General features: G+C 34.5%; 1 protein-coding gene across 1 annotated transcript in view; it reads right to left on the reverse strand.

Annotated features, from left to right (window-relative positions):
* Positions 1 to 13,616, reverse strand: part of atos (atos homolog atossa) — a 148,488-nt gene that overhangs the window by 98,148 nt on the left and 36,724 nt on the right. Inside the window, exon 2 of the mRNA XM_072531597.1 lies at positions 6,472 to 6,583. The gene's annotated coding sequence lies outside the window, so the exon portion shown is untranslated. The remainder of the gene's footprint in view (positions 1 to 6,471; positions 6,584 to 13,616) is intronic.

A 13,616-nucleotide genomic window follows, 5' to 3' on the forward strand; every position in this document is an offset into this window, starting at 1 on the left:
CTACTTAAGAAAATAAAAAACCTTTTTTACATGTGAATTTTGGACAGTAATATACCCGACAATGAGGTAATTCTGTTGTACAAAAAAGGAGATCCCCATGAATTAGAAAACTACAGACCTATAAGTCTTCTTAGTCAACTATACAAACTCCTTACAAGAATAGTAACAAGTCGTCTTGAGAAAAAAACTTGATTTCTACCAGCCACTCGTTCTGGCTTTTGTAGATTTCCATAAAGCCTTTGACACGGTGAAATTTGACAAAATCCTGGAAGCATTACAAGCATGACGCATTGACTACCGATATACAAGGTTAATTTACTTAATATTGTTCCGAAGCTATTTTCTTGTTGCATTTTAAAGTAATTACTATTTAAATGGGAATAAGCCACAATTAAAGGTTAAAGTACGTTTATTGACGTTTCAATTTCCACTTTCGAAATCGTTCTCAAAATACAAACATTAGTAAATTAAACAAATTTTGTTTTTTTGTTACTTAGTGAAAAATTCTTCTAAAAATTTAATTTTATCTGCCCCATTTATATTGACAATTCAGACATACATTATACATTTTAAAGTAGACGACTTTAAAATAATATTGCCAATATTGTTGAGTTGCGTTCCTGGGACGACTTTACTTATAAGATAGTTCATTCGATTACATGAAATCAACTTTAACTTGAGAATATCCGTCAGAAAAAATATTTTTTTGTAAGATATAAGGTAAGTTAAGATATAAGGTAAGGTGATATTTCTTTGTAAGGTACTAGGTTCTCTTTGTTTTTCTTTATTATCGTCACTCTTTTCGTTATCAGTGTCAGACTTATGTTTAGGAACATAATCTTAGTCTTCATCTAACGAGTCTCCAAAAACATATTTGATGGTCTCAGGTTCATTTTCATTCGCCCACAGGTTTTCTGTTTCCCACTCTAATTCTTTTCTGTTAGTGGACGTTGATATTTTTTCTTAGAATGCCATACTGCAAATAACAAAAAATCACCTCAACATTTTAACAACCTTTAACTGCACACTGGAGTACGAAGTACCCACAGCTCCACTGAAATCGTTACAGCAAACTATACAACAAACTTATGCGGCACAGGGACTGTCTCTCAACTCAAAACTCAAGTGGTATTAGGCTCATAACTGAATTTAAAAATTAATTATTATTATATATATAATTAATAATTATTAAAAAACGCAGACATGCGCAAGTTACATTGAACGATTCATCGTCTGGGTTTTTCGGTCGCCATTGTGCAGTTTCAGAGTTAAAATCACAGTGCTTTTGAAAGTCTATGTTTTAATACAATAAATTTATTTAACCAATTGTTAGATACCTGTATCAACGAGTGCCATGGGAAAATCGTTAGTGCTCTGGTCTATAGGAAGAGGATTTTGGATTTTCTCCATTCATCCAGCAATTTTTAGTGTTAACATATTTGCCTGTTTAGGATTACATAAATCGTTTCTTTAATGTCTGCCCTCTGTTCCCCTTGCTTTAATATTTCTACTGTAATGTCATTTTTTCCTGGGCTCTTGTTGTTTTTAGCTGATTTATTATCTCTTATAGTTCTTGATCTGACGGTTCAGTTATTTGGTTCTCACAGTTCTTTTTGTTGTTGTTGGAAGTGTCATTTCCTTTCGTCAGTTCTTTCCTTAGTTTCTCCGTCAGTCCAATTAACGGCATTAACGGCACTGACAAATTCAAATATTTAGGATTCATACTCTCAAAAAATGGAACCACCGAGCAAGAGATAACCAGCAGATTAGCACAGACAAGAACATGTATTAAACAAATGAACGGGGTACTGTGGGATAGACAGATTACCAGAAATACAAAGAAGAGAATTTATAACGCCTTGGTAAGCAGTATAATGACCTATGGAGCAGAGAATTGGGTAATAAATAAACGAAACAGGTCCAAAATCACAGTAACTGAAATGGAGTTCATGAGAAGAAGCTGCAGAGTGACAAAAATGGATCGCATCAGAAATGAGGAGATAAAACGAAGAATGGCAGTAGAACAAGACATACTCAGCTACATCGAAGAAAAACGTTTAATTTGGTATGGACATGTGAGAAGAACAGATCATACAAGGTGGATAGCAAAGATTTCGGATTGGAGCCCAATAGGAAGGAGGAAAAGAGGTAGACCCCGAAGATCGTGGAGGGATGAAGTGGACGAGGCCATGGAAAGACGAGACCTTAGAGATGGAGAATGGCAGAACAGAAATGACTGGAGACGTTGGCTGATAGAAGGAAGGCGGCGACAGCTGTAAAAATCCTTATATAGATAGATAGTTCTTTAATTATGGATAGAATTGCCTTAAAAAAACTAAGAACGACAGGCTACCTGAAGAAGATTTCAGAACTTAACAAAAATAAAGAAATACTGACAAAATGACATTTACTTTGACAAAAAAACTTAAATCTTTGTTGAGGTACGTCATGTAGTTATCGAATAATCCTCGTATAATAATAAAAACTTTTCTCTGAGGTTTAAACAAAGCTTGTCTATTAAAAAATATGGAAGAAGAAGAAACTGGTTTTCCTAATTAACACAAAAAAAGAGATATATTCTCGCTATGTACAATATGGCGGTACTACAATAATATGCGTAAGGTTGATCGGTAGATACATCGAAAGCTGTAACGTGGAAATTGCCAATTACGTTACCCAAGTCGCATATGACGAAAATCTAACGGTCGTCGGAGCGGGGGATTAAAAGGGGGCTTTTTAAGAAATCAATACGTACAGTGAGCGCAAGCAGCCAAGAACCTTGGCCTAGTTTCAACCACTGGAAGGTGCAACCTCGGCGCTCGCCCAAACATCGAGGAAGCGAGAAAACAGAAGAGATGGTGAAAGTTGCAAAAAATCTGTTATGTACAAGATATCCCCGAGCAGAAATGTACGTGATTATTAATAGTTTTTAATACAGTAAAAGGAAATTTTATGAATAAAAAAATTTGAATGTTTTTATTGAAAGTGTTTAACATTTTGAATGTCATGTGGTCTTGAATTTATTTATTTTTTATTATTAGTGTTGAAGTTCGTCGAAAGATGCTGAACAAAAATTGTTAACATCAATTTTGTTGATCCATGAATGATTGCCAATTGTTTAAAATTATAAAAAACACTTTTTAAACTCTAAATTTAATAGACTTGAATACCATAATTGGTAGAGACTTCTAGCATATTAAATTAATTCTGTATTTATGCCATCTATTTCTGCAGCTTTTCTATTTTTCATAGAGTGCCATGACTTTATATGTTAATATCTGTCTTCCTTGTATATCATATAGAATATCAGTACTAAATTAATCCCAGGATTGTTGGCGAGCTTCTCGTATTAGTAGTCTAGCGTAATATTTTTTACTAGCTCTTTCTTTTTTTATTGTATTGTATATTATGTCTTTACCTTCTTAGTTTTACTCTGTAGGATTTCTAGATAGTGGCATTTTTCCTTATTGATTATTTGATTAGAAGTAAATAAAACGAACAATTTAAGGAAAATATGTATTAATACCGTTGTAATTGACATTTTGATCTTCACATCCAACGAAAATTACCTACGTAACCTAAAAATCAAACTTTATGACAAAAACCAATTATAGTTTAACAGCATACATCGTTTAAAAATAACAAAGTAATAGATAAACGTGAAAACTATGAAAACAATCATATTATTGACTTCGGTTCGTGCTTTTGTATCGCGGTAACAAAGATATGCTTATCTCTATCTCCACTTGAAGCTAATCAAAATAGGTTAAGCTCTTACAAGAGTAGTTATGTAGATTATAGCAATATACGAGTATATTCAACAGATATCTTCTTCTGAAATCTATAACAAATATACTTGAAACTAAATATGTGAGAAGGGAAAGATTAAAAAGGCTGATATTAGCGAAATAATATTTCTATTTGTTAACGGTAATTATTCTTATCCCTAGTGATAATCACTTCGATTAAAGATCTGTTAGGTACGAAAAGGAGATGGATATTATTTCTGGGAAAGGTGATGGACTATTTTATCTAGACACTACTTAACTTATAGATCCTGTAGGAAAGAACCTGACACAGTGAACCATATTTCGTAGTTCCAGAAATATGTACGATGGGTTTACAACATGACTTCCGGAAAAAAATGGTCTACCGGGTATTGGCGGATAACTATATATATACTCGAGCTATATAACTATATATATACACATATCAAAGTCGTTATCAAAATCAAACTGCAATAATTAGTTCTGACGAGGAACTGACAAAGAAAATACTTCTACTAGAGCAGTTCAACAATGATTAACTTGAGAAAACTACCAATTTCCTTTCTAATTTATCCGTTTACCATACTTTACGATGCTGTTCCTCTAAAACAATATTTCCGCAACGTATATTATAATAGTTTTGGTTGCATATTTTATTTTCTCAAGCACCTAAGTACATTAGAACATTATACCTAAATGCACAACAGCTATCTGAACACTGCAACATCCATCATAATTTTTCTTTAGACCTCCCTGGTTTTGTTGTCACCCGCAAGGTCAATTTAATAATGATTATACTAGAATTAGGATGAGATGGTATATGTTTTCCACCCTTCTCTAGAGAGTGAAAAGCTGGACCTTAATGTAGACAAAACGACTGTAAGCTTTCGAAATGTGGTGCTATCGACGCATGCTCAGAATCTCATACATCCATAATGTCATAAAAAATAAGGTGATCCATCTAATGGAAAAAGATCTGGAAGTTATCCATGCCATGCTACAATCAGACAGATGCCATATTTAGCGCATGTTGCAAGAGAAGACCAAAGTCAAAAGAACTCAGGAGTATCGAAGATTCACAGAAGATAGGCATCAACAGAAGATATTAGGATTACGAAAAAGTTATTACTTTAATATTAATTAAAACATAAAAAAATAATTTACTATTTTTTGTTGGAAATAAACCACAATTTTACTAAAATAAGTTTATTTGACACTTCGATTTCCCCGTCTGCGCTTGTTTAGCATTTGAGGGGAGAGGGGATAATGTACTTGCGACGGCGGCAGTTGGCTTTGTGCGAGTAGTCAGTGTTAACTTTTTTTATATTTACTCAGTCAAGTTTGGGATCGCTAAATCCTAAACTGAAGTGAAAAATATGGGTCGAAACAAATTCACACAACAGGAGAAAGTTCGTGCTTTAACGTTACTTGAGAAAGGGGACTCTGTAATTACCGTAGCACGTGATATTGGTGTTTCAAGAGAGACAATTTACCAATTGAAACGGTCGGCTGCGTCGTTGCCTTCAGAGACTGTTCCAGAAAGAAAACCTGGTTGTGAAGCTCGTAAATAAACATAATTTAGGACTGAGGCGCCATCATGAGGCGTGAAGTAATGTTAAACCCTTCCATAACTGCCACAGAACTCAAAAATAAACATCCTGATCTGCTTCAGAACATTTCAACAAGAACTATTCGTCACTGGCTTCAGAAAGATCTAGCATTACCAAGTCGATGTGCTGCCAAGAAGTCCTTGCTCACAAAAGCAATGAAAAAAAGTCATGTTAAGGGACGAAAGTACGTTCAGGTTAGTAAGAGGAAGCTCCAAATTTGTTCGTCGTCCACACACCGCGTCAAGGTACGATCCAAAGTTCACAGTTAAAACCGTCAAACATCCTGAAAGTGTAATGGTAAGGGGCGTGTTTAGTGGAAATAAAGGAATGGCAGGGTTGTATGTCTTGTCAAAGAATGTTAAAATGAAGGCAAGAAACTATGTGACTGTTCTAGAACAACATTTATTGAACTTGTGGGAAATTCACGAGTGTGACTTCTTTATATACGATGGTGCAACTGCTCACAAGGCCACGACAGTGTCAAAGTTCTTAAATGATCACAATATCAACACACACACACATCATTGGAATGGCCAGGTAACTCGCCCGACCTTAATATCATCGAGAAAGAAGGAATATGACGAAAAATAAGGTTCAAGAGTGTCCACAGAGCAACATAAATCAGCTGAAAGAGGAGTTAAAGAGGTTGAGGGTGATGATGGAAGAAGAATATTTCTTGAACCTTGCTCAATCCATAACCAAGAGAATCCAGCTTGTCATCGACTACAAGGGCGATATTACAAAGTATTAATTTTTAAAATTAAAATAACAATTATTCTGATTTATGTGTTTTATTTACTGTGTAAAGATTTTTTTGCCGGCACTGTAAAATTGTGGCTTATTCCCAACAAAAAATATTAAATTGCATTAAGATGCTACAAAAAATATACTCGTTAAAACATTATTATGCCTATAGTAATATAACTCAAGTTATCAAAATGTAAACCATAAATTGTGTCTTGTAATATTTCGAATGACTCGTAATCAGTCAATTACGGTTTAATAAATTGATATGTGAAATAACTACAACATTTTTTATTAAAAAGTAAATTGACAATGAGACAATTTACCAATGAAGTAATTTAAAATGTTACCTTCAAACTACGAGTACAGCTATCAGACGAAATGTTTGCCCCTTGGACATTTGCTAACCCATCTACAGCCTTTCAACGTCCCATATTCCGACTCCTCCTGACTAGTCCGTATCTGCAAACAAAAAGTATTTTATAAGAACAACAATAAACTGTATAGGCCAATAACTCAATCAACAAAAGTTTATATATTATTCATCACAGCTCCAAAATTACAGTAAAAGCATTGATGGACTTAAAACCCCAACGGTTTACATATAGAATTATAGCTAAGCGATGAGCTTACTAAGTACGAGCCCCTTCCCATATCAGTTGGCCCAGATATGGAATTTGTAGTTTAAGTCGATTCTTCTTCTTCCTATGCCGTCCCCATTAACAGAGGTTGGCGACCATATTTCTAAAAGTTTCTCTGTCTATTGCATCGTGAAATAATTCGTCTACAGTCATGTTTGTCCAGTCTCGAATATTTCGCAGCCATGACTTTCTCTTTCTACCTATTCCCTTTTTGCCATCGACTCTACCCTGCATGATGACCTGCAGGAGGCTATATTTATCATTCCTCAGTATGTGTCCAAGGTATGCAGTCTTGCGTACTTTTATTGTTCTCAAAAATTTTTGTCTCGACCCATCCTTGGTGACAACATCTCCAACATTGGTGACCCTGGCAGTCCATGGAATTCTCAACATTCTCCGGTATAACCAAAGTTCAAAGGCTTCAAGCTTCTTAACTATTTGCGCTTTTAACTTCCATGTTTCTACCCCGTACAATAGTTGTGACCAGACGTAACATTCAACAAACCTGAGTCTCAGCGTAGTATTCAGATTTTGTTACACAACAATTGCTTGAATTTTAAGAACGCTGCCCTTGCCATTTCTATTCGTACCCTGATCTCTTGGTCTGGATCTAATTCTGTGTTGATGTAAGCTCCCAGTTATTTATATTTTGTCGCTATCTATTTGCTGTCCACCAAGGGTTAGTTGTTCACTATTTATTGGACTCCTTGATACTATCATAAATTTGGTCTTATCTGTGTTTATGTCAAGTCCCATTTGAATGCATTCACTATTTATTGCATCTAGTAAAGTTTGTAACTCTTCTTTACTCTCAGCCATAATTACCGTATCATCTGCAAATCTCATGGTGTTTACGATTTCTCCACCAATTCTTATTTCCTTTTTTCTTCCCCATAAGGCTTTTCTGAATATGACCTCTGAGTACACGTTGAAAAGCGTTACTGCTTTCTGGTTCCATCTGGTTAAGTCGATTAGCATAAACAAATTATACTCCGCATGTTTTTATAAGTTTCCATATTAATAATTAATATGGCATTTTTATTAATATTTATTAAAAACATTGCCCTTATGGTTTTTTATTTATTTTCAACAATAAAATAGGGCTAAAAATAAAAAAAAAAAACTGAAATACTTTGAATTTGACCAAAATTTTCTCTGTTGCGTTTTTTTTGCATCTGAGTGTATTTTGTCAGCAATGTATGTAGGTATATAAATGTTGCAAATATTCGTTTAGCTTTCGGATTATTAAATTAGTCAGAGAAATTAAAAGAAGTTAGTACTTCTATGACGTCATAGTTATGTCACAGATCACGCGGAAAAGACTTAGAAAAAAATAATTAACGTTACGTTTCTACGTTTAAGTTCACCATCGTGCGTAACAGCAAAAAAAGCAGCTTCCCACGCTAATTCTATTTAACTAATTACCAAAGCACGTGTCGTATGGTTGCAGAAGTTGTAGGAAAATGATTTTCCCGGGTTTTACTGACTCGCGTTCGTGTGGACGTTCTTATGTAAAAGAGAAGATTAGATGTGATGCAATTGAGAACTATTTTCTACGACCTACTTTACACAAAAGTTTATTGATAGAAATTCCGTGTTGAATGCGAAGAGTGTGTTACTATTTTTACATGAATAGTCAAGATAGATGCTTTAAACTATGGGTTATATATTAAAATTAAAGTACAATTTCAATTATAAAATACAATTTCCAATACAGCAGTTAAAATTGCATGTTTTTTTGTTAATCGAAACTTCTATATTGACGTTGTATTACTTTTTTCTCTATGTAAAATACTCAGGCGTCAAGTAACTAGCGCCACAAGATGGCGTCGTCACGGATAGCGTCACAAAAGAGCGGTTCTTCATATCGATTCACTATGATCTATCAATTTGTTTCTAGTCATTAAATATTTACTCTAAGCAGGCTTAAATTAAAAACTGCATGAAAACACAAAATACAGACATTAAATGAAAAGTAAACAATTAAAAGTATATCTGTCTCGAGATCGATATTAAAATTCGATTCGTAACAATTCTCGAACGTCAAAATTTAAAAGTCATCATAAATGTCATCCCAATTAAAAACAATATAAAATCGTCTGTTTAATAACTTCCGATTTCATAATCAATTTAAAGTGAACATTAAATAAATTAAAAGTCCACTTTGAGTGTAAATTTCAGTTTTAGAACACTACGACCCAACTTTAACTTAAATGGTAGAAATTCGATTTTTCAAGAGTATCAGGCTAAAAACTAGTCAGATAATTTGTTATTAATAATTTACTTGTTTAAATGACCGTATATCCTAAACCATTAGTGATATTTAATTTTACCAAAATTAAAATTATTCCTTTTGAAAAAATTAACAAAATTGCGTTTGGTAAACTCTGATCCGATTGTTAAAACCAGAGTTATACCAAATTTTGTGAAAAACAATTGCAAAATAGGCATTCGATGGGGCTTTTCCAAGTATAACTCAGCCTTCCTACGTGCTATTAACTTTCAAAATCCCTCATTTAAAGATAATTATTTCAGCTTTAAAAAAAACTGTAAAATTCTTAATCTTTATTAATAAAAAAGTTTATACAATTTATTCTATTGTTACGATAAATATGAATCATATTAAAAACCTGTAAACATTTTGTTTATTCTCACTTTTGTTCTAGTATTTTCTCCGACCCGCTAGAAACAGGTCTGGCGTTCCTATCACTCGAGACAATTCAAGGGTCAACATTCGCCTGCTTCGAGAGATTCCAGGCTAACGGCTGTTTGATATAAATAGAGGGATTCTCATGGTGTTAGGCAGTCTGAAAAATAATATCGCGTCGAGTTTAGAATTGTAACGCGGAAATAAATATTGTAAATAAATAATATAAATTAAAGTAGTTGTGATAAGTGCAAGAATATTGTATATATAAATTAAATAAAGACTTTAATAAACTAAGTGTTAGAATATTTTAATAATAAATAAAGTTAATAAATTAGACTAATAAACACAGTACACTATTATAACTAAATTCCCACAATGCAGAAACACTTTTAGCGTCTTTTAGGCACCGACGAACGGTGCCGACAGGTCAATTAAGGGTAATAAGTTTGCAGAATTGATATCAGTTTTACGACTTCGGATAATGCACGTATTGTTTGTACCTTATTTTTCTTGGAATTTCTTCTGTTTTTCAAAAACCTTTCACTAGTGTACAGTTGTTCGAAGAGTAAACTTGTGCAATTTTTAAATTTAAAACTATGGCTGAGAGATTTGTTAGATCTGTTCAAATTGTTACTTTGATTAATAATGGAATGAGTCAAAGAGAAGTGGCCAGACAGCTTGGAGTCAGTCGTTGTATCTTCTTCTAATGGCGCCGTCTCCTTTCGAAGGTTGGCGATCCAAATGGCAATTGTAGTTTTCGAAACTGCTGCGCGAAAGATTTCTGCGGATGAGCGGTCGAACCATCTCCTCAGGTCTTTCAGCCACGAGTTTTGGCGTCTTCCTATTGATCTTTTGCCCTGTACTTTTCCTTCCAGTATAACTTGAAGTAATTCGTATCTTTCACCTCTCAACACATGACCCAAGTATTGCATTTTCCTCTCTTTGATTATTCTTAGTAATTCTTTTTGTTTACACATGCGACGAAGTACCTCAACATTAGTAACTCTTTGTACCCATGGAATTCTCAACATTCGTCTGTATATGTACATCTCAAAGGCATCTATTCTTTTTTCTATTTCAGAGACCATTGTCCAACTTCCACAGCCATACAGTAAGACAGAAAAAACGTAACATCTGATCATTCGGATTCTAAGCTGTAGACTAAGGTCTGATCTTGTAAGAAATGTTTTCATGCTCATGAATGCTTTCCTTGCTTGTTCGATTCTTGATAGGATTACGTTTTTTGGATTACACTGACTATTGATATTTGCTCCCAAATATTTTATGGAATTTACCTGTTCAATTATTTGACCCTTGGCATACACATGTACGTTTATTGGTGTCTTTGAAAATACTAAAGTTTTAGTTTTGGAAACGTTTAGATGTAAACCGAACATTTCGCTGTGGTGAACTACCGCATTTATTATATTTTGTAGTTCTTGTGCATTGCTGGCTATTAAGACGGTATCATCAGCATATCTAATGTTGTCTATGCTGATTCCGTGAATCTTAATCGTTGTATAGTCCAAAAAGTTTACCAATGATTCGTAGAGACTGGATCTCACGAACGACGACCAGTATCAGCCCCAAGAAGAATCAGACGGCCAGAGAAGACCGTTCTTTACAACGCACTTCTTTGCAAAATCGGTTCTTTAAGGCCAGATCAATCCAAAACCGTTTTCAAAATGCTCACGGGTGGACTTTAAGCACTTCTACCGTGAGAAGAAGGTTGAGGGAATTTGGTCTAAGGGCTCGCTGTCCAGCAACAGGATCTTTGTTAACAGCAGCACATCGACAACGCCGACTACAGTTTGCTAGAGACCACAAGCATTGGACGATAGAAGATTGGAAAAATGTTTGATGAGTCCAGGATGGTTCTTTATGGCTCAGATGGTCGCATCAAAACATACAGAAGACGTGGGGAACGATATGCTGCTTGTGTTCGACGAGTACGTGTTGCTTTTGGATGAGGTTCGGTAATGTTTTGGGCAGGCATTTCATTCGAGGGCCGTACTGATCTCGTATTTATAGAGGAGCGTTGAATGCACACCGATACGTTACCGAAATTCTAGACGAGCATGTAATGCCTTTTGCTGGGTTTGTCAGCGAAAACTTCATTTTTATGCAAGACAACGCGCGGCCACACGTAGCCAGGATGGTAACGCAATATCTGGAAACTGTCGGTGTGACAAAAATGAACTATTTGGGACCAACTCAAACGAAGGGTAACAAACAGAATATCTGCTACAATAAATCGTGAGCAGCTTGGGTTGGCGCTTATGGAAGAATGGGAAGCTTTTCCTCAAAACGACATCCAGAATTTCATGAATTCAATGCCAAATAGAATGAGGAGTGTAATTCACAATAGAGGTGGTAATACACAGTATTAATAATCACGACTTAATTGTAATTTTATAAAGAAAACAAAAAATGTAATGTTAATTTTTTTTATTTTTCAATAAAATCATTAATTTGGAAGAAGTTATTTTTTGACATTTGTTATTTAAAAAATTTATGCATACTGCTTTAGAACATATTCTTAAACATTACACAAACATCTAATGACAATCACTTTGTGGTAGGATTCGTAAAAATTAAAAAATGGCAAAAATTTTAGGTGGCCTCTTTTTCGTGACGCGCAGTGTATTAAACATTAAAAATTTCGCTAAAAAGTTGAGAACTAATTTGTTCATAACAGATTTAAACAAAATTAGGCTATAAACTTCTACTTTAAACTATAAACGAAAATCTGGCCAATAGAAGTTTTTGAACAACTCAAAATGAACTTTTTAAGCTTTAGTAAGTGTTGCTACCTATATTAATTTTTATTTATTTATCGTATGGCAATTTAGAACAAATACACAAACACTAGTAATATAGGTATTTGACAAACTTTAAATAGTTACAAACAAACATCAAGTGTATTTATATAATCATTTGACTCTGAAGTTGCAAACAGGAAGTCTTCAGGGCTACCATTGTAGGATCTTGAGGGACACTCTTGAATAATGTGGTCGATGGTTTGGTTCTCCCCACAGTCACATTGAGGAGACGGGTTTTTCCCCATTTATGTAGCATGTATGCACATCTGCACATATGTAGGCCATTCTTAAGTTTCTTTGGTAGGCTGATATCTGTGCCCATCACTACTTGAAACATTCGGTCGTTGAGCATGCTATCTATTAGGCGTGCTATTGGTTTACAGGCCCTCTCTCCATACTGTATCGTAAGCTGCCGAGAGATCAATAAATGCCGCTGAAGTTTTAAGTCTTCTTTGGAAACCCGCTTCGATGTAGGTGGTGAGTGACATTACCTGGTCTGCACAGCTTCGTTCTGGTCGAAAACCCGCTTGTTCGACTGGGATCGCCTGGAACAGTTCTGTACTGATTCTATTGTATATAAGCCTCTCTAATATTTTGTAGATGGCAGAGAGAAGCGCAATTAGTCTGTAGTTTTTTTAGGTTGTCGGCGGGTTTGCCTGGCTTTAGTATGGCTATTATCTTTCCAGTACCATGGAATATCTAGGCTATCCAGCTTGGAATATTTCCAGTTACCATGATGTCCACTAAACAATTACTAAAAAATTCGGAAATGTTTCTGTTATGTTATGCTATGTTAATTTTCTGCCGAGATATTGAAAATTGATTTACGCGTGCGGTTTACACATAGACAATAAAGTTTTGATTCACTTAGAATAATAATTCGATAGAGAATCAAAATATTTATTATAATTCGATTAAAATTTTAACATAGGTATATTGTTAATTCTTCCGTCATCTTGACATCTTACAATCGAATTTGCAGATGGCATTAATATTCTACCCTTTAAAATTATGCCAGTGACCGCCATTGTACTGTAAAATATTATATTTCCGTGGATTATTCAGAGTACAATGGCAGTCCATTTTTACAGACCCAAGTTTTGTTTTCTCTCCACAGATAAATTGTTATGTTATCGTAAAGGGTTGCAGCTGTTTTTCTGTTACCACGACAGGTGCACTCTGTTATCTGAGTGTAACTAAATTACAACTTATACAATATGAAACAATATACTCGTGCAAATGTTCTTGAACAAAGGTTTGACATATCGACATTGAAAAATCTATGCTTTTCTCTGCTTTATCAACTATTAAAGAACACTTAATACTACACAACACAAGTAAGTACCTAGTAAAAACCTTTATGCTTTTGAATAAAAACCTTT

Source organism: Diabrotica undecimpunctata, chromosome 5 (genome assembly GCF_040954645.1).
Source record: "Diabrotica undecimpunctata isolate CICGRU chromosome 5, icDiaUnde3, whole genome shotgun sequence".
Classification (NCBI taxonomy): Eukaryota; Metazoa; Arthropoda; class Insecta; order Coleoptera; family Chrysomelidae; genus Diabrotica; species Diabrotica undecimpunctata.